Source organism: Jaculus jaculus, chromosome 16 (assembly GCF_020740685.1).
Source record: "Jaculus jaculus isolate mJacJac1 chromosome 16, mJacJac1.mat.Y.cur, whole genome shotgun sequence".
NCBI classification, from domain to species: Eukaryota; Metazoa; Chordata; class Mammalia; order Rodentia; family Dipodidae; genus Jaculus; species Jaculus jaculus.
The window spans coordinates 1,853,122-1,876,988 of NC_059117.1; the positions used below are offsets into that span (position 1 = coordinate 1,853,122).

At 41.6% G+C, this 23,867-nt stretch overlaps 1 protein-coding gene across 2 annotated transcripts in view; it reads left to right on the forward strand.

Moving 5' to 3' along the window:
- Elmo1 (engulfment and cell motility 1) overlaps positions 1-23,867 on the forward strand; it is a 606,684-nt gene that overhangs the window by 43,079 nt on the left and 539,738 nt on the right. The gene's annotated exons all lie outside the window — the stretch shown is intronic.

Below are 23,867 nucleotides of genomic sequence, written 5' to 3' on the forward strand. Positions count from 1 at the left end.
TCTCTAATTTGCATTACTTTTGAGACCAATTTCAAAAGAAAACAATTGTAATTTTAGGGAAATTAACCCCATTTCCTTTTCCTTTCCTAAGCCAAGAAACAGGAAGAGATAGGTAGAGCTGATCCTCATCAACCTCCCTTCTTACTAGACCTCACTTCTTCACGTTTCCAGCACCTTTCAGGAACACTGGGCAGGAGGCTAAACCATGGCATATGGATCTTCTGGGGATATTTTAGACTGTCTAAATACATGGGATTTTCTCACCCACAACCAGGTCTCACACATGTATCCAGTGAAGTAATGCAGGAGGTTTCTGTGGCTTTTTGAAGAAGTATCTTCTCACTTTTGTCCCTAGGCCTGTATTATAGGGTCTTGTAACAAAGATAAACAAATGGTGGGTAGCAGAATCAATTTGCATGGCCCAGAGCTATCACTAGGAATGACCTGATGATATGGAAAAGGCTTTGCATCACATGCGTGGGTTTGAAGTTGGACAAGGGGACAGTCGTGGGGAACTGTGATTGGATCTGGGGTATGAGCTAACAGTAATGAACTAAGGATTTAACAAGTCTTCTTGTCATTCTGAAACTTCCTAAACTTTCCTCTGAGTATGCTGGGGGAGGGGGGTGTGCTCCTTCAGGTGACCTGTTTCACAGAATGTCAGAAAATCTTTTCTAGGGTTTATAACCTATTTCAGGAGGGAAGGCATGAAGGGAAGGTAAGAATGAACGTCTACTCTTTTGTCAAATGTTAAAATGCCAAACTTTGGGGCAGTGTGTTCTGAACTTCATCACCCCAAGTTTTTGATGTGTGGTTAGGAGTCCCTCCAGGGAACATACACAAGGGTAGGTGTGTTAGGGGTGTCACGTAAATTGATGTTCCATTCAAAGCTGAGACCCAGACTTCTAGATGCAGGGACCCAAGGTTCTTGATCCCCTTAGTTCTTGGCAAAATCCTTAGGAGTTTTCTCTTGAAAGTTTTGCCCGTTTGAAGCCCAGATTGGAAGACACTGGTTTTGTCTTCTTTCCTAAAGAAGGTCCTTCTTGGGCTTCAGTGGAGGTGATGTAGGGTGGGGAGGAAAAGAAGGGTTGTGGGAGGGGATCATGATCATGGTGTATGGTCTATACATATGGAAGGTGTCAAATAAAAGTTAAAAAAGGAAGGAGGTCTTTCTTGCTGTCTTTATTTATTTATTTTAATATTTTATTTGCTTATTTACAAAGAGAGTGGGGAATGAGAATGGGCATGCCAGGACTTAGTGCCACTGCAAACAAACTTCAGACAAATGCACCACTTCGTGTATCTGGCTCTATGTGGGTACTGGGGAATTAAACCAGGCTGTCAGGCTTTGCAAGCAAGCACCTTCAACTGCTGAGCCATGTGTCCAGCCCATCTTTCTATCTTTAAAGGGGTTTAAATTTTAGTTCTTCCCTGACAAGGAGATAGTCTGGAAGGGGAGATAGGAGATGGCCCAGAGCTCGTGTGCTAGCTCCTAAAGTTGCAGATCGGATCTTTCCTTTCTTTTCAAATGCTTTTCAATGTTCTTGAGTGACCAAAAGGAGTGAGTTATAATGCCATCTACCTTTTCCCAGCTCCCTTGTGTGTTTATGGGAGCTCTGTGGGCTTAAGATGAGCAGTTTATATTTGGTATTTAGTTTGTGCAAGAAAATGCCATTGCCTTAAAAAGCACATTTTAGTTATAAAGTGCCCTGTAATTGGTGCTATGAACTACATGACTTTATGAAATTTTATCATAGGTAAAAACATGAAAATAAAAATAAAAATAAAAATTGGATCTATGCTTCCAAAAGATGAATCTGCTGCTAGGTGAAGCTGAGGCTTTTCCTCTTTTTTTTTTTTCTTTCATTTTTCGGAACTAATTTCAATGGCTTCATGGTTTGCACAGCACATTGGGATTTATGAGCAGTGTGCTGATGCTCATTCCAACTTTCTGGTCTTATGAGGCTGTGAGCTGGCTTCCCAGGCTAGTTGGTATGCTATTTGAATAAAAGAAACTTTCTGAGTAACAGCCCAAGTACCTTACAACTGAGGCATCCCATGTTATCTGATTTTTTGTGTTCATCTTATTGACTGCATAACTCCCCCCAAACCAGTGACACACTAAACTTGTGCCATATCAAGTCACTAGGAAGTGGCAGGGCTGGAGCCCAAGTGTCCCCAGAAGACTGTGAAGTTGTCAGTAAGTCAGTAACTCTGCCTCTTAAAGTTAATTGGTATTCATCACATGAATACAAAGGAAAGGGAATTAGAAAATTTTGGAAGACATGTTTTGTGCTAAATAACTTACAGGCTTGCACCTATTTAATCCACATGAAACCCTAAGAGGAAAGGCCTTATGTTTGTATGTGTGTTTGGGGGGAGTATTTTATTATCCCCATATATATCACATAAAATTGAAGACTGAGAATTATAGAATCAATGGACCCTTTCAGGACGTGTCAAGAACTAAGCATGTTAGAGAAATGGTGATACAAGTGACTTTAAATGACAGAGCTTTTGGTCTGTGTGTAATTGTAAAAATTCTCATTCAAATCAAATCACCCTATTTGTTCCTGATAGAACTAGCAAAATGTCATGTGTTATCTTTGTCACCTCCTTTCTCACACATTTGTCCAGTGGCTCATGGGAGGTGCAGTCATCCCTTGCTACTCAGGGACCACTCAGACAGCAGAAGCCTTAGATGCTCTAGTATCTACTCTAAGATGGTGCCGAATTTGCAGATACCAATGTACATCCTCTGAGGAGCTCTGAATAATCCTGGGTGAATTATAACATCCCAAGCAATGCAAGTGTTATGTAAGTGGTTGTTATATCTGTTACTTAGGGAATGATGACAAGGGAAAATCTTAACATGTTCAGCACAGATGATATATTTTGCCCAATTATTTTATCTGTAGGTGGTTGAATCCATGGTGAAGGAGGCTCCTATGCTGTCCTACCTACCTGTCCTGGGATAGCAGTAAGCATGAGTAGAAGAGTAGCCTGTGCCTTTTCAGGGCCACTTTGTATAGTCTCTTCAATGTGAGTTGGGGCCTTGGTGGTTTTACAGGAGGAGTTCTTTGGCTGTAAGCCTAACAGAGGACTTAGAGTAACAGATGATAAAATTGCCTCCCCTCAATCCTGAGAGAGAATTCCCTAACCCCAAGAAAAGTGTTATTTCCTCTGGAGAGGGGATAACATGAAGGCTGGAGTCAGTACCTAGATTAATTTATGCTGGGCTAAGATAGTTCCTAGAAAGGGAAACATACTAAGCCAGAGATTGAAGATCTTTGTTCAGCCAAGAGGTAGGATGAGCTATCTTGACTGGAGATCCCCATGCCAGGCTTTCTGATAAGTGCTTGGCTTGTTGGGTTGGTGTACATGGTTAGAGTCCATGTCCCTGCATTTTTTGTCCCTCTAGTTTATGGTGATTATGGAGGTGGGTTTGCACTGCAGGAACAGAGAGTCTGTTCCTGTACCTTTCAGGGAAAGGGAGGACCTCATACCTAGGATGCAGACCTACTCGTCAAATCTAGAGGACCTAGCAGAAGTACAGTCATCATCCACATGGTAACATTTTGATCAATGACAGACTGGGTATAAAACTGTGACCTGCAAGGTGCTAATTTCCTATTGCCATCATAGGGTCTCAGCATGATGCATTACTCATGTGGCCACTGTGGTGCTGCTGTTAACAAACCTACCATCCTGACAGGTATAAAAGTAGCATGTACAATTATGCATAGTACAGGATACTTGGTAGTGATAAATATTGGCTAAAGTATTTACACTACGATGTTCCATTATCTTATGCTTCTACTTATAGAAAGTATTCATTATACAGAAGTATGTTGTATTGCATGGGCAGCATTATCTTCCATCTTATTTACTGAGACCATATGGAGAGGTAGGCTTATACCATCTAGGTTTGGGCATTTAATTCTATGATGCTAGTAAAGTGACCAAATCTTCAAGTGATATATTTTTCTCTGAATGCATTTGAATAGAAGTGGCGCTTGGCTCTATCAGTGTCTCAGTCCAGGCCACTTTCTGTCTACTGTCCAAGAGGGATGGGTGGGGTATTATGGTTGGGACCTTACATGTCCCATAGAAGCTCATGTGGTAAAGGCTTGCTTCCAGCTGATGGGGTTGATTGGCGGTGGTTGGAAACTTGAAGAAGTGAGGCCTAGTTGTAGGTGTGCCCTTGAAGAATATACTGGAATCCCCCCCTCTTCCCAGGTTTTCTTTCTCTTCACCTCCCAGCAGCGATGAGGCTGGGCGGGGGGCACTAAGTAGTAATCTCAGGCCTTTTGTTACAGTTACAGAAAGTTGGGTGATATAATGGATCTGCTGGCTGACACAATGTCATTGTGATGTGATATGGCAGCAGTGTGGAAGAACAAAGTGTCCCTCTGACCCCTCATGCTTCTGCAGAGGAAAAACAGCACCCCCCCCCCAGGTTTCCTCACATTAAAAGGTGCTTTTTTTTTCCTTTGAGTGTATGGGAACCATTTGTCTACACGGAAATACAATCATAGAAAGAAATAGAGCAGAAAGATCAGTGGATCAGTCCCTTTTAATTTCCTATCTCAGTTTCCTTTTCCTGTTTCTTGAGTGAAACACAGGAGAGTTTCAGAAAAAAAAGACATATAGTAACCATGATGTTTATATTGCAATGATGCATAGATTGAGTCTGCACTGGAAAGAGACTCAGTCTTGAAGACAGGACAGGAGAAATTCTGACACCCTTGCATCCTAGGAGACTGAGACAGAAACTCAAAATCCTTTTTATATACTAATGACCCTGAGGGTAGAAAAGGGCAACACATAGTGTCCCTAGTACGTTGACAGGTGCTGTGTGTGAGCTTGTACAAAACTGAAGGCATCTAAATTTTGTGACAGTCCTAATGAATAGATATTAAAGGTGAAGCCACTAGAGAGGGTCCCATACTGCCAGTCAACCTCACAGAGGAAAGTGAAAGTCATAGGTCCCTCAGCATACATCAGGTACCTAAAACATATGCTCTTCAAAGCAAGAGGTACTTTATGGGTGCTGAGGGTCCTGTGACTTTCACTTTCCCCTGTCTTTCTACTCTCTGTGTAGCTAAGAGCTAGAATAAACAAGGCAGGGTGTAATAAGATATGTGCTTCTTGGGTTACCTTCCTAAGCTCTATCTTCTCCAGTCTGGTTGTTCCTGAATAGAGCCCTGCTCTTTTGAGCTTTGCCAGGTGTTCCCCTTTCTTGGAATATGTGAGCTTGATATGAAACTGATCACTGCTTATAAGTAGCAGGAAGTTAGCAGCTGTATAAGGGAACCCTCCCTGTAAGGGGCAACTGTCTTAGCTCAGTCAAGGGGCCCACTTTGCACTCCCAGTATCATCTGAAAAGTGCTAATTTGTGGTGAGGTCACCAGTTCTGGATTCTAATTGCCTTGTGCTAGTGATGCATTGGCACAACTTGCTGCTGTGATGAACTACACATAGCTATCCCACTACTAAGAGTTTTAACCAAAATATTTGCAGAATGAGAATCAGATGAAAAGGCTTATTTAGCTTTTTGGGTGATAGGTATGTTAGGGTATATGTCCTGAGTTTCAAGAGATGGAAGTGGAAGGTGGGTGGGGGAAGGCTATGAGATTTTTGCAAGTTAGGTGACAATTGCAGGAAGGCTTACAATGATTTTTATTTTTTAAAGAAAGCATGTCTCCATAATAAAGTGAACAGGTATACACCCACAGTTTGGAGTAGAAGTGTTCAGTATTTCCTGTAGTTGAGGGAGAGCTCGATTCCCAATGGCAAAGGCTGAACGCTGGCATCTTGAAACTAGCATGTCTCTCTACCTGAGCCCACACTATCATATGTGCCTTTCTGTGATCCCCAAGGTTACAAACTGGGATGTTTCTTCTCATTTTGAAAGTTCATGGTTTTGAGACTCTTGAGTAATTGCGATGTTTATGCAGTGTTTTGTAGTGTGCACATTTCATGTGGCAATCACCCTGGTTCTGTTGGGGAAAATACACATGTGTCAATCAGCACAGTGGAGGAAAAAATGTCAATGTTTTAAAATAGACCTTTTAAAACATTACCAAGATGCTTGGTGCTTGAAAAGAAAATAATCTTCCTTTTGAACTTTGGAAGTCTTTTCTCCATGCATAAAAAGGCAGGGGTTTATGTGGTTGTTATGTGGGCTAGTTTTATTTTGGACTCTTTGGAACTCAGTGTGAAGGCTAAAATCCTGCTCTGTAGGAGCAGTAAAAGAGAATGGAATTGCTGGTTTGGGGTAGTGCTAAATTGACATTACAGAGTACAGATACCAGAGCACAGTCACACCCACAAGTTAGCCCTCTCTAATTTGCCACTATGGAAAGTAGTCCTTTGGGAAGCATTGCCATTTCTTTCCTTGAATAAAAGTGTTTTTCTTTTCTTTTTAACCTACGTTGCTAAAATAGAAAACCTGAAAATGTAAGCTGTGTGGTATTGAGGTGGCACGTGGTTCCTTGTGTGCAGGGGATTGTTTGAGGAAGCCCTACTTCAAAACTATGTAAATTGCATGCTGTTATTTTTAGAATGCATAGGATTCAAATATGTGCTGGATTATTGACTTCATGTGCTGCTCCAAGTACCCTTTCTGCAAACCTGTCAGCACTCAGAATGCTTGTGTTAGATAGGTAGAGGCAGCTGAGGGGCGGGGAGAGGTCGTGGGCCCAGTGACAGTATTCCTGGTGGGTGAGAGCAGTGATGGCCAAGATCACTTTCTCCACTTTTGTTTAGTTCTAAGTAACAGCATGCTACTGGCAAGGGTCAGGATGGCATCTGGTTTCCTCAACCACAGCATGCCCTACCCCACATTATAACACTGCATTCCTTTCTCCTGTCTCAACCATCAAAAGAACTGAAATGTGCTTTTTGTCACATGATGGCACATGGATTGCAGTTATACAAAAAAAAGTCATCTATTAAAATTATATATCAAAAGTCAGGATTTGTGCTGGGAGTATAGTTCAGTAGTAGTGTATTTAACATGCTGTAGGCCCTGGGTTCCATTCCAGCATCATAATAGCCCCCCCCCCCATGTAGATAACAACAAAATATCAAAATTGTTTATCACAGCACTAAGTTTTGCTGGGATTTGGTCATGATAAATTACCTTTGGAGTGTTGCTGTGCATGTCCAGGAGTAGCCACTGTTTCCATCTCCATTGCTTTCTGCCCCTGAGGGTGCTGGGCTTCTATGCTTGGGACACTTCAATGCATCTGTCCTCTTGATCACAACTCATTTCACACTTCTACTTTTTTAAAAAACTGTGCTGGAGATGGAACTCAGTGACCTTGTGCATGCTAGGCAATTAGTCTACCACTGAGCTATACTCCCAGGTCCACATTTTGGCTTCTAAGGTAGTTTTTCCCAGTGTATGTTGCAGTGTTGATGGATGTGATGTGTAATTAAAGGCTTCTGCAGTGACATCGATTTGGGAGGCAGTGGGCTCACCAGCTGAATCTGTTACTTGCCTGACGGGCTTTCCCAAACCCTACCATATGAAAGTACATCCTAATCTAGGACTAGGAGTAGAACAGACATCTCAGACATGTCCTTTCCCATAGGAGTGTGTCTCTAAGTATGTGCTAGGGAGCCAGACCTTACACATTGCCTCTACCTCCTGCTGTTGCCTCTATTTTTTCTTTTCTATTTTCCAGTGGGAGTGTGAGGCAGAAAGGTTTTTATTCCTGGTGACAACACAGAACAGAATACTAGGGCTCTACTGGCCCTCCCTCCCTCCTTCCTTCCTACTTTCCTTCCCTCTTCCTTCCCTTTCTCCCTCCCTCCCTTCCTTTCACTTTCCTTCTTTCACCTTTTCATTGATCCTCTCCATACATATATCCAATATGCTCTGATCATATGCCCTCCCACAACCACACTCCCCTATTTCCCCTCCATTTAACCCCTTCTTCTTTCTAGTGTCTCTTCTATTTGGATGTCTTTTTTTTTTTTTTTTGCCTTCACGTTATGCATGCCTTGTGCAACTAGTGATGGTCACTGTGAGGTCATAAGTGCAACTGCCACTTTGTGTCTGGACACAGTATCCCAAAATTTCTCCCCATCCTTTGGCCCTTACATTCTTTATGCCACCTCTTTCACAATGGTCCCTGATCCTTGGAGAGAATGATAGAGATGTCTCATTTAGTGCTCTCAACTGTCACTTCTTGATACTTCGATGAGTTTTGAGTGTCTCCAATAGTCATCACTATCTTAAAAGAGAAGCTTCTCTGTCCAAAAGGAATATATGTGGGCTTAAACATAAATATTTAGAGGACACTTTGATGGGTGTAATATATCCATTTACCTAAACAATAGTAGTAGCTTCCCACTTAGGCCTTATGACCATCTCAGCCATAGACTCTTGACTTGAGTTCTGGTAACAGGTATGAACTCTCTACCATGGAACAGGCCTCAGATCTAATAAGAGAGCAGTTGGTTACCCTTATCACAGACATGCAACTGTTGCACTAAGAGCCACATCTTGCCTAGCTGGCCAGTTGTGCTGCTTGCAAGATGCACTGCTAGTTAAGAATGCCGATGACTTTTCTCCCCCAACAGCCTACATAGCACTTTCCAGCACCATGACAACTAGCCAGTAGGGAGGGGGCTTCCAGGTCAGCTCCAGCTTGATTTCTTAGTGTCCTGCAGTCCAAGCGCATGACATCTTCAGTAGTAAGATCTTACGGTTTAATTCTAGACAGCAAATCTAAGTTCTAGTGAAAAACTAAAAGCCTTGGCATTGTACTTTATTGTTTTAGGACCTCCCTGAGCAACAACTTACTGGGAGGTACATAAGCTCTGGCACCAAGAATTTTCTGTACTTCTTCTTGTTTGAATTGTGTCCCACATATTAGAAACATAGGAGTCCTAACCCCTTGGAATCTCAGGAAGTAACTTTGATGGGAAAGACATGTTAGGAAGAAGCTGGGAAGGGGAGGAACCTGAAGGACTTGGCTCAACTGCATTTGAGACAGGCTTTACAAACTACATTTGAGAAGGGTCTGGCCAGACAAGTCAAGATCAGCTTTCCTTATCATCCAGGGGGCTCTTATATGGGCAGTGGAATCATTGGAATTGTTTGTTGCAGGGCGGTGCACCTTGACTGGAGGGCCTGGGCTACTTTAGGGAGCCCAAAACTCACACATTGTAAAATGGCAAATAGAGTTCAAAAATGGAGACATTTTAGTTCTAACAGCAGGATCATTACAGATGTATTTATTTAAGATATTGTTACACTGGAGCGGTGGCCATCAAATCCAAAATGGAACTGCTGTTTTTTTAAACATTTTATGCATTTGTTTTATTTATTGTTTTTTGGGAGGATAGAGAGAATGAGCATACCAGGGCCTCTACCCACTGCAAACAAGCTCCAGATGCATGTTCTGCCTTGTGCATCTGGCTTATATGGGTACTGGGGAATTGAACCTAGTTCCTTAGGCTTTGCAGGCAAGTGCCTTAATTGCTAAATGATCTCTCCAACCCCAATGACTAATGTTTTTAAGAGTGGAAAATAGAGGCTGGCAAGATAGCTCAGCATCTAAAGGCACTTGCTTGCAAAGCATGGTGACCCAGGTTCAGTTCTTCAGCATGCCAGGCAATCAATCAGTGCATGTGTCTCAAGTTTGAGGAGGCCCTCGTCCTCCTGTTTGTTCTCTCTCTCCCTCTCTCATAAGTAAATAATATTTTTTAAAGGAGAAATTGTGTTGGAGATTTAGTTCAGTAGTATAGCCTTAGCCTAGCAACTCCAAAGCCCTAGGTTTGGTCCGCATGTCTGAGGGAAAAGAAGGTGGGATGGGGGTAATGGAGAGACAGATGCATGCACGGGGTACACACCAGTGAAGAATGGAAATACAGAAAGGAGTCAGCACAGACCTGGGGCAGGTTCTTCTCGCCTCTTCAAAAGGAAATGGGCCCTGAAGACACTTTACCTGGACTTCAGCCCTGAGAGCTGGAAGCAGTAAACTTAGGTTGTTTAAACCCTGAATTTTAACTGTTTTATTAGAACAGCCCTTGAAAACTAATCCATTTCTGCTCTTGGCTTGAGTTCAGATTTAATTTCAGAAAGTGCCAAAAGTACATTCCTGTTTTAGAAGCTTCTTAATGATCTTTTCTGAGGATTTCTCAGGTGCCTGAATTTTCTTCCTGTGGAACTAGAACCCTGGTTTCTATCTCCAACCATGCTTCAGATGCATCCAGGGAACTTTAGAAGCACAAGCGGCCAGGCCTCCCCCCTGGGCAGTCAGTCAGTGCTAGAGTCCATGCACCTCAAGAGCAGCAGACACTAAGCTATATCTGTTTGGGGAGAAGAGTCCTAGTGGTGAGGGGACCAACCAAAGCTTAGCAAGCAGCAGAAGAGCTTCACTGAGGTTTCCCAGACAATGAGACTCAAGGGCCTGTATGCAAACCCTTCATCTGAACCTTGCTGGCTTGACTATCCCTACTGTGGCTTCTTTCACACATCAGGAGTCCAGGCCCTCAGTGATAAGCTCTGACTGGAGGGAAGAGACACTTCAGACACCAAAAGTGACCTCCCTCTGTAAGCACGAATGTCTGCCTCACACATGGTTTGCCCAGTTTCTAGCCCTGCCTTCTGATTCCTCTCCTTCTTCCTCCCTCCTTCCTTAGCATCCCTCTTCCCCAAATACCTGTTCACTACTGCAACAATAAGTAGGCTTCTGTCTCAGTCTGGTTTGTGTTGCTATAATGGAGACCTCAGACTGGGTGATTCTTAAAGAAACATATTTATGTCGCCAGACATGGTGTCTCAAATCTATAACCCCAGCACTTGGGAGGCTGAGGTAGGAGTTACCAGTTTTTCTTGAGTTCTTGTCTTGATAACCATGAATAATGAGTGCAAACATGGCAGGAGGGCAAGTTAAGTGAGGTTTTATCATAGGTAATAAAGGAAAGGAGAAAGGCTCCTAGGATGGGAAGAGTCCCATACAGGTAACCAACTGCATTGTGACTTGGATGGAGATTTCTTATACCTTTGGGTATGTAAATTAGGAATCAAGGCAGGGTGTATTGAGTTGGTAACTTTGAATGCATGTGGGGGTCCACTGATAGGCTGATAAGTTAGACAAAGGAATGCAAGTTCCCACTTGTGGGAAATTGACCCCTCAAAAGGTCCCAAGAAGGAGGAAGAACCAGGCAGTAAAGTAGAGCTGCCCCTAGTTGCCATCCTGGAGTTAGGTTTAGGTTGGGACTGGAGTTGTCTTCTATTTTCCACCAGGACCAAGTGATGTTTATGTTCGTTTAGGCCTTTGTCCCTGACCACGTACCCATGAAAGAAAGCTGCCTTATTCCTACTCTCTATCATGAGAACCACTGGAAGTTTGAGGCCAGCCTGAGCTACAGAGTGATTTCAAGTCTAGCCTGGACTAGAGTGAGATCCTCCCTCAAAAAACCAAAACAGAGCCAATCGTGGTGGTGGCTCACACCTTTAATCCCAGCACTCAAGAGGCAGAGGTAGGAGGATCACCATGAGTTCAAGGCCACCCTGAAACTACAGAGACAATTCCAGGTCAGCCTGGACCACAGTGACACCCTACCTTGAACACCCCCTCCCCCCAAAAAAACACCAAAAACAGGCTGGAAAATGGCTTAGTGGTTAAGGCACTTGCTTGCAAAGCCAAAGGACCCAAATTCAATTCCCCTGGACCCATGTGAGCCAGATACACAAGGTGGTGCCTGCATCTGGAGTTTGTTTGTAGCAACTGGAGGCTTTGGCATGCCCATTCTCTCTCTCTCTTTCTTCCCTCTCTCTCTCTCTCTCTCTCTCTCTCTCTCTCTCTCTTCTCCCTCTCTCAAATAAATAAATAAATAAATAAATAAATAATGAGCTGGACATTGCTTAGTGGTTAAGGCACCTGTCTGTGAAGCCTAAGGACCCATGTTTGACTCTCCAGATCCCACATAAGCCAGATGCACAAAGGTGAGGCAAGCACAAGGTTGCACATGCCCACTAGGTGGCACAAGTATATGGAGCTTGGTTACAATAGCTGAGGTTCTGGCACACCAATTTTCTCTCCCTCTCTCTCTCTCTCTCTCTCTCTCTCTCTCTCTCTCTCTCTCTCTTTCTAAAAATGAAAAAAAAAAAGAATAAAATTACTTTTCATAGTTCTAAAGACTGAGAAACTAAGATTAAGGGGCCAGTGTTTAGCCAAGGGTTTTCTACTGCATCAACCATAGTAAAAAGTGAAAGAGCAAGTGAACTTATAGGGGATAGAGAGATAGTTCAGTGGTGAAAAGTTTTTGCTTACTAAGCCTACTGGCTAGGGTTGAATCCCCCAGCACCTATGTAAAGCTGGATGTAAAGTGGTGTATGCATCTGTGGCACCTATGACAATGGCAGTTGGAACAGAGAGAATGCAAAACTCTCAAACTCATCTGAAGGTCCTCTGCAGTCTGGTAATTCTTTTGAAGCAGCAAGAGGCCCTGTGTCAAAGAAGGTGGAGCAGAGACACCTTGAAGTTGTCCTCTGACCATATTCATGTCATGGTATGTGCACCTATACACACACTCAAAAAAGTAAATAATATATCAAATATTTTGTTTATTTACTTATTTTGAGAGAGAGAGAGATAAAATGGGTGAGCCAGGGCCTCCAGCCACTACAAACAAAACTCCATATTCATGTGCCACTTTTTGTGCATCTGGCTTATGTAGGTACTGGGGAATAGAGCCTGGGTCTTTCCTTAGGCTTCACAGGCAAATGCTTTAACCTCTAAGCCATCTCTCCAGCTCCAAAGTAAATAAATAGATGATAGGTAGGTAGGTAGGTAGATAGATAGATAGATAGATAGATAGATAGATAGATAGATAGATGAAGATCATATGTCAGAGAGAGACAAAGACAGGAGACAGCCAGGCACACTTACAATAAGCTCACTCCTATGATTATAGCATTAGTCCATCCATGAAAGCAGAGCCCTCACATTCTAATCTTGTAAGATCCTGTCTTCCAACACTGTTGATTGGGGATTAAATTTCCAGCACATGAACTCTGAAGGGCATATTCAAACCACAACCACAATAGGTCCCAAAGCCAAGGAAACCTGACTTCTTGGCCTGCACTTTCTTTCTTTTCAGTAGGACACAGTAGCTTACAAAGGGTATGTTCCTTAAGGACCCAGTCCAGGCTGCTCCTGGAATCACCGTGGCACTCATCGCTTTGGGTTGTAAGATTTTCCTACATACATGAAGTCATTCTAAGAGGAGGGCAGGCAGCTCAAATAGAGCTTCAGAAAGACTGCCTTCAGCTGACTGTGGAGAGCTTGCAGAGGAGCCCAGATCTTTGGTTAAGAGGTTAAAAACATCTTGATGAACAATAATTACATCACAACTAGCTGCCTATTGCTTATCACTAGGGCTATGCAGGAAATGGGCATCTTTAAGACACTAGTAGTTTCCAGAGCTCTAGAGGCCCTTCTTATGCAGGACAGAATGTGCATCTCCACACTCTGTGTATGCATACATGCATGCGTTTTGCCATATGGAAAGCTGGACACTCATTCGGTTTTCCATTCAACAACTGTTAACTCAGTGTGTGGGCATGCCAGACCCTCTTCTTGGACCTTGAGCCACTCATGGGGAGCCAACTCATGCTTGCATAAGGCTTCTTTTCTAGCAGGCAATCTAGAAAAATAAAATTGGGGTGTGGCAAATTCCTGGAATCATTTCTGACAGGGAGCCCCATTCTAGACAGATACACCAATCCTCAGGGTTTAACATTTGAAGGAAATCTGAATAAAGTCTTGGATATGTTTCAGGCAGAGGGGCAGCTGTGGTTGGTCTGCTAGGGAACAGCTAGAGGAACTCAATGCACAGAGGTCCAAGGCTTGACTGTAGAGGCCAGTGGACTACATATAGGGTTAGGTGTGATGGGATGTATCTGAAGGTTTTCTGTAGAGCATCACCTCTTCTGGGCAGGAATACAGTCACATCAGCTAGAGACTCAAATATTGTCTAAGGGGTAGCTATAAAAGGTTTATGTATGTGCTGAAGGTAAAATATTAAATCAAAATTTCAAAATGTTTCCAAGGCAGTGTTTTATATGTTGAGAACAAGAAAACAATGCATGGGTGTGGCTGGCCTGGAGGTGCATGTCTTTAATCCCAGTACTGGGAAGGCAGAGGAAGGAGGGTTGCCATGAATTTCAGGCCACCCTGAGACTACAGAGTGAATTCCAGGCCAGCCTGGGCTAGAGCAAGACCCTACTTAAAAAAGAAAGAAAGAAAGAAAGAAAAAGCATAGGATGAATGCCTTCATGCCTTTGGCTGTTTGTCAGGTGTCTATTTTTAGACATGATATTTGCACCTAGTTACAAGTTCAGACACATTTTTGTGCATTTTTGCTCATATCTTTTTGCATATAGCCTCTTTGAATTTTATTACAGATTATAGAAGTTATTTGTCAAGGTCACATTTCTGAGGTACTTGCTCCAGTAGATCTAGTAGTGTTTTCTTGGGAAATAAAAAGGAAAATATCCGCTTTTCCTATAATCTAATGATTTTGCTCTTAATTATAGATTCTGTTTCCTTTTGACTTGTGCTTTCTGTTTGCATCTGTATCACCTCATTAATCTTGAATCCACGTAATTAAATGTGTATGATAACACCCTCATTATGTCATGTTTCCCCAGCCTGTGTTTCCAAATTGAGTGAGCTCTGTAATACTAAAGCAGTATTATTCAACCAGCATGCAGAGCAACTCACTCCATGCCATAGAAAAATGAAGAAGCAGCTATCTAAACCTATGCATTTTAAAATGTACTTGCATCTTTTTAGATGTTGTCCCCTGTAATCAATTATGTCTCATTTCCCATAGCACATGACATACAAAGGAAAAATGATACTCACTAGTAAAATTAGCCTCCAAATAAAATCTCTAAAATTATAATAAAAACACAGGCGGTAGTAACTAAGTAAATTTGCTTATTTGTAAGGTATCTTGAAGTTTCTTCTTAAATACTTTGTAACTTAAATGAAAAAAGCTCATGTACTCATTAGGCAGATTCATTCTACAGTAAGAGTTCCAAGTTAACATCTTTATTAATGAGACAAACCAATGACAAATACTTCCTGGCATGAGGCATGACATCACTTTTGTGATATTTCTGCCCAAAATAATAACTCAAAACTCATTGCAAGAAGAAGCTAGAGAAACTCAAATGGAGTCTCTACAAAAGAAACTTTTTGTATATTTTTTCCAATAGCCTTCAAAAATGTAAAGGCAATGGAAAGGGGAGCTTGGCATGGTGGGATATACCTATAATCCCAGCACTCAGGAAGCTAGGCCTATAATATAAGTTCCAGGCCAGCCAGGGCAACAGGGAGGGAGGCTGTCTCCAGAAACAGAAATTAAAAGACAGAAGCCACCAGAAAGGATGAATGATGATCTGTGTCAGGTTGAAAGAATAATAGAGGCTGAGTAGTACCATAAACAGTTCTTATTATTTGCTCCTGGGACAGGGAAGCAAATTATTTTTTTAAACAGGGCTCGCCAAGTAACCCAAAATGGTCTTGAATTAAAGATTCTCATGCCTCCGCCCCATGAGTGCTAGGATTCTAGGCATGCACCATCAAACTCAGTTAAACTTACTTGCTTTTATGAGAAAGGACATTATTTGGACAATTCGTAAAGTTTAAAGGGAGCCTGAAATAATACATACATATCAGTTTCAACTTCTTGACCATGACAGTTGTTGTACAGTGTTGTTACAGAATTTACATTTAGAAATACACAATGCTGAAAGTTCAAGACATCACCTAGCTGTGACTTTGGTATGAACTGCTACAGGGGAGAGAACAGCCTTCTGTGTTTTCCACCCTCTGAGGTTCTTTGTAGGGACAGTACAAATTAGACTACAAGTAGCAGACTGACAAGACTGAGTTTATTAACATCTTCTGCCTGTATATATGGAAAACCTTGGTGACTGGAATTTGGGCTCAGAGGGCATCATCCACGGAACCATAGGCCTATACAGAAGTGACAAAAGCTGAAGGTTCAGGCTTCCAAGGTTGGCTGGCTAGGGAAGGTAGAGATATGAGGGGTACTAATGGAATCCAAAGCACGATTTAGCAAGGTTTGCCGGGGCAGGCCCATGTGAACGCCATCTCATCTTGGGTGACAAGGTTGTTGACCTCTTCCTGGCACAGGAAGGCAGGGGACATTGTTATGAGGGGATTTTTATCTTCTGTCTTCAGGAAGGTAGTGGAAGTACAGAAAGCTGGTCTCATGTCTGCTTTTGAATAAATTGCCTTTAGCTCAAAATAATCTTTATGTTAGACACACATACTTTAGTATGGCATACTGTAGACCTCTTCATAATTCAGTAAAAAGTAATACAAGAAGAAAATGATACCAGAACAATGATCAAGTGTTACTGTTTTGGAAACTTGCAACTTCTGAAGTCTAAAATTATTTTGAATTATCAGCTGTAAATTGAATTTAGGAGAGAACATTTTATTTTCTTCAGTGTTTGAGAAGTGAAATTCTGAACTAGTGGTTTCTAAACATTAGGAATTGAGTTTTCTTTTTAAAAGAAAAGGCAGTGTTTCTAAAATTACTTTAAATTTATTGTATCAAATACTTAAAAATGTTTCAAACATTATCTTTTATCCATAGAGCAGCATGAGTCCTGATGTGCTTAGAGGCTCTATTGAAATAATGTGGACCATAGACAGCATGTGTTAAATGCACAGTTCACTTAATTATTAGAGAGACAGCTGTGTAAGTTAAAATATTTTATTCATAGCATTCGTAAACGTGAAGAGAGGTACCAACCATTATTATTGAACGTGTTTTAAAAGATGATACAAAAATGTAATAAGAAGAAATTCACTTCTTAGGGAACTTCCAACGATGTAAATAGACATTTCTAAAAGCTTTTGCCAAAGATGCTGTCCACATCATGGACCAGGAAGAGACATGAATAATTCAGTTCACCATGTTCTGGGTACACATTTATCTGGACATTGGTGGAACAGGCAAATATTAATGAGGTATGTGTCTCCAATGTGACTGACCATTCTACAAGCACCACCTACTGTACTTTTAACTGTTTGACTTTGTAAAACAGGAAGAGGTTGACCAAGTTCAAATGTCTGTGCTGTCTCTCTTTCATCAAAGACTTGAGGACACTGACAACAGAAGGCAGCCCTGGCTTCTCCTACCTGCCTCTCTGGCTACAGGTTAGGAATAAAACTTGTTTGCAAAAACAGCAGTAGAATGGGACAGAGTATAATTCAGAGTAAATTCAAGCCGGCTCGGGGTTCCTTAAGTCTGCAGCATGAAAGGGAGTAGAAGCCCCATGTTGTTTCAAATGCTTTTAGTTATTGGAACTGACAATTTTAATATGCAAAGAAAGTCTTAAAACTTTCAAGTCTGTGCTAGAATGTAGTGGAATTCTCAGTTAAAGCGGTTTCACAAATAAGGGGCTTCCTTATTTAAGGTTTCAGAGTTATGGTAGAATGGAACAATCCCTGGCAAATTCCACTTTGCTGACAGTGCATTCACTAGACAAGTCTTGTCAGGAACATTGGTTCTCTTTCTAAAACAGTGTATGTTGTTTGTTGATGCTGTCATTAAAAAAAAAAAAAAATCTGTTTGCCAAAGATCCAGGAGAAAGTACAGAGTTCAAGAAGCAAAACTTCGTGTGATAGACATAAGTCTGCACAAAGCCCATCAGTCAGTCTACGAACCTGGAAAACAGGGAGTACGTACTGTTTCTGCTCTGGTGGGTCTCAATGTCATCCTCAGTATTCCTGTGAGAACCTTAGTACTATGAACACCAGTTCTTGGAGGCAGGACATAATGGCAGATGTTTAGGTCTTGAGGGCTCCACCCTTATGAATACTTTAATGTGTATTATAAAAGGACTTCAGGGGCTGGAGAGATGGCTCAGAAGTTAAGGTGTTTGCTTGCAAAGCCTAACGACCTGGGTTCCCCAGTAGCCACACAAAGCCAGATACACAAAGTGGCACATGCATCTGGAGTTTGTTTGCAGCAGCTGGAAGCCCTGGCATGCCCATTCTCTGTTTCTCTTCTCTCTCGCTCGCTCTCTCCTTAAAAATAAATACAAATATTTTCTTTAAAACAGCGGGGCTTCAGTCACTTAGTGTCTCTCTCCCAAAGGTACCTTCAACCATGTTATATACAACCAACAAGATGGCCCCTCAACCAGGGAAGCTCCTCCTTCTTTGACTTCCCAGCCTCTACACCATGAGACAAATTTCCATTCATTATATGTTACTTAGTCTGGGGATGGGGTGATGGCTCAGCTGGTCAAAGGCTTGCCACAGAAGCACAAGGACCTGAGTCCAGAACCTCAGTACGTACTTTTAGATTCACAAGAGCCCAATGAATTTGTCTGTTGCAGTCTGAGCACAAAACAGACTAAAACACCCTTATGTGACAATTCTATCTAGTTGCTGTAACAAAAACCTGAAAACAAAATAATAAGGAAGGAAGGGTTCAGTTTACTTTACACCTTGAGGGTGCAGTCCATTATACAGGTGAAGGAAGGGATGGCAGCCAGAACACATAGCAGCTGGTCACAGTGTGGCTTCTGCTGTGGTGGAGAGCCGCGAATGTATGCCAATTTAACTGTGAAAAGCATAGTGTGGGGCTTTAGTGCACATGCCTGGAACGTACTCTTGTGTAGGAACACATTTTTCCACTGAGCTGTATCACTAGCCCCTTATTATTTTTACATTGAGATGGGCTCTTACCAAGTTGCCCAAGCTGGCCTTGTGATCCTTCTGCCTCAGATTCCTGAGTAGCTGGGATTACAGAGCTGTGCCACCAGGGCCAGCTGTCTTGAGCTTTTGATGCTCATATATTTAGTTTTTGGTGCCAAGGATTAGCCTTTTCCCAAACTGGAAAGTCTTTTGTTTGGAGTTCAGTAATAGCTGCAGTTCTCAGAGGTAGGTAGCCCCCTCACACACACGCTCATAGCTGTTTTGCTAGGATGTGTTTAGTTTATTATAGTCTTCATATCCCTTTGGTGAGCTGTCAGTTCTTATATACCCTGGCTTTCTATCCCTGTTAGAACCTATCAGAGGCAAAATAAGTTTAAAGGCAGCAGCAAGGAAGGGCTCCTTTTGTCTGGAAGCACAACACCCACAGTTTTTCGAGAGGTCCTACAAGAGACATTGTTAGAGGTGACTCCTATGTCACTAGGCAGGGGATATTGCCTTCCGTTCCCCTCTCCACAGCTACTTGTTTACTCCATGGGCTTAACAGTGTGGCTCAGTTTCCACAGACTCCTTCCTGTGTCAGTGTCTACTTCACATGTCTTTACTTGACAGCACCCAGATGGACACACCGCCTAGCCGCACTACTCTCTTGAACATTCTAAGACCCGCCACTTCCTGTGGATACAGGTGTGTTTAAGTCATAGATACTTAAGGGAGGCTTGAGTTCCAAGTCCACAGTTTTCTTGTAGCCCTTTGATCTTCAGTAAATACAAATTTAAAAAACAAACAAAAAGCTAAACTCTTGGGTACTAGGTCAGCCCTATGGACACCAGTATAATCTTAAACTGTATAGACTGATTTTGTTCAGCCCATCCCTTATGCTGCATAAATTGGTGATTTTGGGTTAGGAGCCATTTAATATTTGTTTTCTATTTCATAGAAATGGGAATGTTTTTCCTATTTCTTTATAGTTTCAGATTTTTAGCAGGAAAAAGGTAACCTGTTAAAATGTGAATATGGGGCTGGAGAGATGGCTTATCAATTAAGCACTTGCCTGTGAAGGAAGCCTAAGGACCCTGGTTCGAGGCTCGATTCCCTAGGACCCACGTTAGCCAGATGCATAAGGGGGTGCACACGTCTGGATTTCATTTGTAGTGGCTGGAGGCCCTGGTGTGCCCATTCTCTCTCTCTCTCCCTCCCTCTCTCTCTCTCTCTCTCTCTCTCTCTCTGCCTATTTCTCTGTCTGTTGCTCTCAAATAAATGAATAAATAAACAAAAAAATTAAAATGTGAATATGGTGCTGGAGAGATGGCTCAGTGGCTAAGGCACTTGCCTGCAAAGCCTAGGGACCCAGGCTTAATTCCCCAGTACTCACATAGAGGACCTGGTGTGCCCATTTTCTATCTGCTTCTTTCTCTCTCAAATAAATAAATAAATATTTTTTAAGTGAGCATGGCATAATTATTCTGTTCAACTGTAGATAAGGTTGATGGGTTTATACTGTATATTTCCAGAGAAAGAGGCAGATAGAGAGCATAGGTGTGCCAGGGCCTCCAGCCACTGCAAAAGAACTCCAGACACATGTGCCACCTTGTGCATCTGACTTACATGGATACTGTGGAATCAAACCTGGGTCTTCAGGCTTCACAGGCAATCACCTTTACTGCTAAGCCATCTGACCAGCCCAGGGATTATTATTATTTTTTAATGGGTAAAATTTGTTTACCTCACCAGTGGTAATGATTCAGCCATGAAGAAGTGTATTGAGCTCTTAATAAGACATGGAGAAATGAGAGCTGATACAAGAGGCCCAGATGATTACATACTGCAAGCAGAGCCTAGGCTATATCCCTTCTCTTTTCTGATCTGGAGTCCAGCCAGAACTCACTGGCATACTAGCCAGAATCTGTTCTGACTGGACACTGTGCTCTCCATGCTGATGCTCAAATATTTTCATATCTCAGGGCATAATAAACCAGAGTTCTTGAGAGAAGCAGAATGAAGCTGAATCCCATCCAGATTCTCTGTGGGAACTTTATGCATAGTGCTCACACCCCATATAGAATTCAAATGAAAAACAACCCTAAAATGAGTGGAAGGATGTCCAGCACAGTGTGTGTACCCTTCCCCATGATGATGGTTTCAGTATGTTTCTGGAAATATTGCATAAATTGTGTGTAATTTGCTTGGGCATTGGCTCCTGCTTTCTGGTGCCTGGTTCAGGAGCTGGGATTGGTAGTGTGCCTCCAGAGCAGCTGAAAAGAAGAAAACTGAGAATTATACTTTTATTCTAGTTACATTTAGAGTATCCATCAGTAGTTGTGTTAGCTTACTGCAAGAAAAGATTGTTTGCATAGCCATTAGGCAGTTTTGATAACATGCTGAGCCTCTTAAATGGAGAGCTGTGCTCAAATTAAAACAGCACCACCAACAAATAAACTTTGTACTTCTTTTAGTGGGGAACCCCCCCCCCCCAAATATTCAACAAAGTCTTTTGCCACACTTTTTTTTGTTTATTACACTGTCTCAATTACCCTTTGGATTATTAAAATGATTTGCCTTTGCTTTTGGTAAATAATTGCTTTGGGGAACACATCTCTACAGTACCACCTTGAATGAGCTCTCTGGTCTGGTATCCTGACCACTGGCAAGGCAGCCAGGAGATCGGGGGATGGGAGGACCATTTACATGGCTTCCCTGGAGGTGTCACTGCTCAGTGCATTGTTCCAGTCTTACGTGTACTCTGCCTCTCCCCTTCTAAACCTCAGGTAGAACGCTCATTCTGGTTTCATTTGCCATCATTAAAGCTTGTGTAAGTGGAGAAGATGCTGTGTCATGATATCTCTCCCATCTGCTTCATGCCAGATTGGAAAGGGATAATTATGAAAAAGCGTACCGAGGACAGGTGCCACTTGCCAGATCCCCTAATAAGTGAGGGATCTATCTGAAAGCACAGTGAAAAATTCCAATTAAATGTGTAAACCAACTGAAAGGATCAGTAGAAAGTAAAGTGAAATCATTTCCTACTGAATTATTAAGTTTTATTACTTTAAAATGTATTTCTACTATGTTTCTCTTGGCTCTGAGGAGGGGAAAATTGGTTGACACAGTTCAAAGTTATAGTAAGTGCTAATTATGAAATTGCTATATGTTTGCATGAGTTATATGGATTAAAAATAAATAAGAAGATTCATCTATGGAAAAAAATGTGGACCCATCTGACTTTATCATCTTAGAAAATAACAATGGTCATTAATGGAACATTCATTATGCTACAAGGACTCATTTGACTCTCTTAGAGTCATTTCATTCTTCAAGCAACCCTATAGTTCAGCATCATCATTGTACAGGTGAAGAAATTAGCAGTAAAGGATTCACCCAGAATCACTTGGTTAGTGATAGAATAGGATTCCACCTAAGCCTTCTAAACTGAGAGCTTAAGGCCTTCAGTCTATACTTATTTTTTAACATGTAGGGTCGGTAACAGATTATTACAGAGAGTTGTTGAGCTGTCTCATTTCTTTTTAAAAAAATTAACTGAAATGAACATAATCAGTGTTCATCGCATACTCTGGAAAAGGTCATGAGAATGACTAAATGGGATTACTAGTCATATTTGTATCAATCTAAGTCATTTCAGGATTTCATCTTTGACAGGTACTTTTTATTAGTTTTAGTTACACGGTCTTGGAAAAAATATATTTCTGGGCTTACATGTCACTATTATTCTGAATTCTCTACAAACCTTCCCCAACCATGTCACCTTTCTGTAGCTGTTCAGTGATGTTGTGGCAAACCAAGAAATAACTCCTCAAAATAGCGATAACTAAACTTAGAAGATGAGGGAGAAGAAGGAATTTTCAAGGAAAGACAGAAACATGCCAGTGATGAGGAGAACCAGATACTGCAGCTATGCTGTGCTGTGTCGTCCAGAGTTCTCTCCTCATACCTTCTTTTTTTTTTTTTGTCAGGAAAGATAAGACTTGTCATCAGAACATTACAGATTCTTCTGCTTTGCTCAGAGTTTCCTAAAGAATATTCATATTATTATAGGAGCCTTTATTCTATGTGATCATCCTAAGTGTGGTATTTTATACAAGTAAAACTTCCATGTAAGTAGAAACCAAAGCTAAGCAGTGAATATTGCCCTGTGATGGAATATGAAGGGACATTAAGTATACCCAGAGGCAAGTGGGGATTTGAACATAATGTGTATCATTTACGAATACTCATGTTCTGGCCACCCAGCCTAAGAAATAGAACATTACCAGTAACTGTGGAGCCTGGCGACCATTTTCCTTCTTTATTGTAGTGAACATTACTCTGAATACTATAATTTGTTTTTCTTTAAGGTTATACTTTGAAACTTTGTAAACTTCTAATGACTCTGAAGTGTTAGTTTGTGGAGTACTTTAGAGTGGGTTTATGTGAATAGAGAATGGTTCATTTCTTCTTGAGTTTCTTACTGTTAGTAAGGTGATGGCTACTTCTGTCATCTATTAGAGTACGTGAATGAGGATGCTTCTATGGTGTCTATTTAGGAGTGGAGATACTGTCTTTGACATTGGGAAGACTATGCAATAACCTTGTATTTTACCAACCAATGCCAACATTTTCCCAAAGTTACCGTGCATCAGGAGAACATGAGAAGTCCTTTTGTTCCACACATTTACCAACACCTTGAGTGGTCAGATTGCGTTCATTTTCTGGTCTCTTGAATGGGTTTCTTTGCACTTCCCTGATTACTAATGAGGTTAAATGTATTTTCATAGGTTTATTGTCCTTTATATTTTCTTTTTTATGTAATACCTGTATATGCCTTTTAGGCTATACTTCCATATTATTTCATGAAAGTTCTCTGATCAGCGGATTAAGGACTTTTTGTAGATATTAAGAATATTTCTTGGGCTGTAGAGATGGACTGGTGGTTAAGGCACTTGACTGAGAAGTGTAAGGACCCAGGTCCAACTCTCCAGAACCCATATAAGCCAGACACACAAGGTAACACATGCACACAAGATCACACATATGCACAAGGTGGTGCAAACATTTGGAGTTTGAATGCAATGGCTAGAGACCCTGGCATGCCAATTCTTTTTCTCTCTGTCACATAAAATAAGTAATAAAATT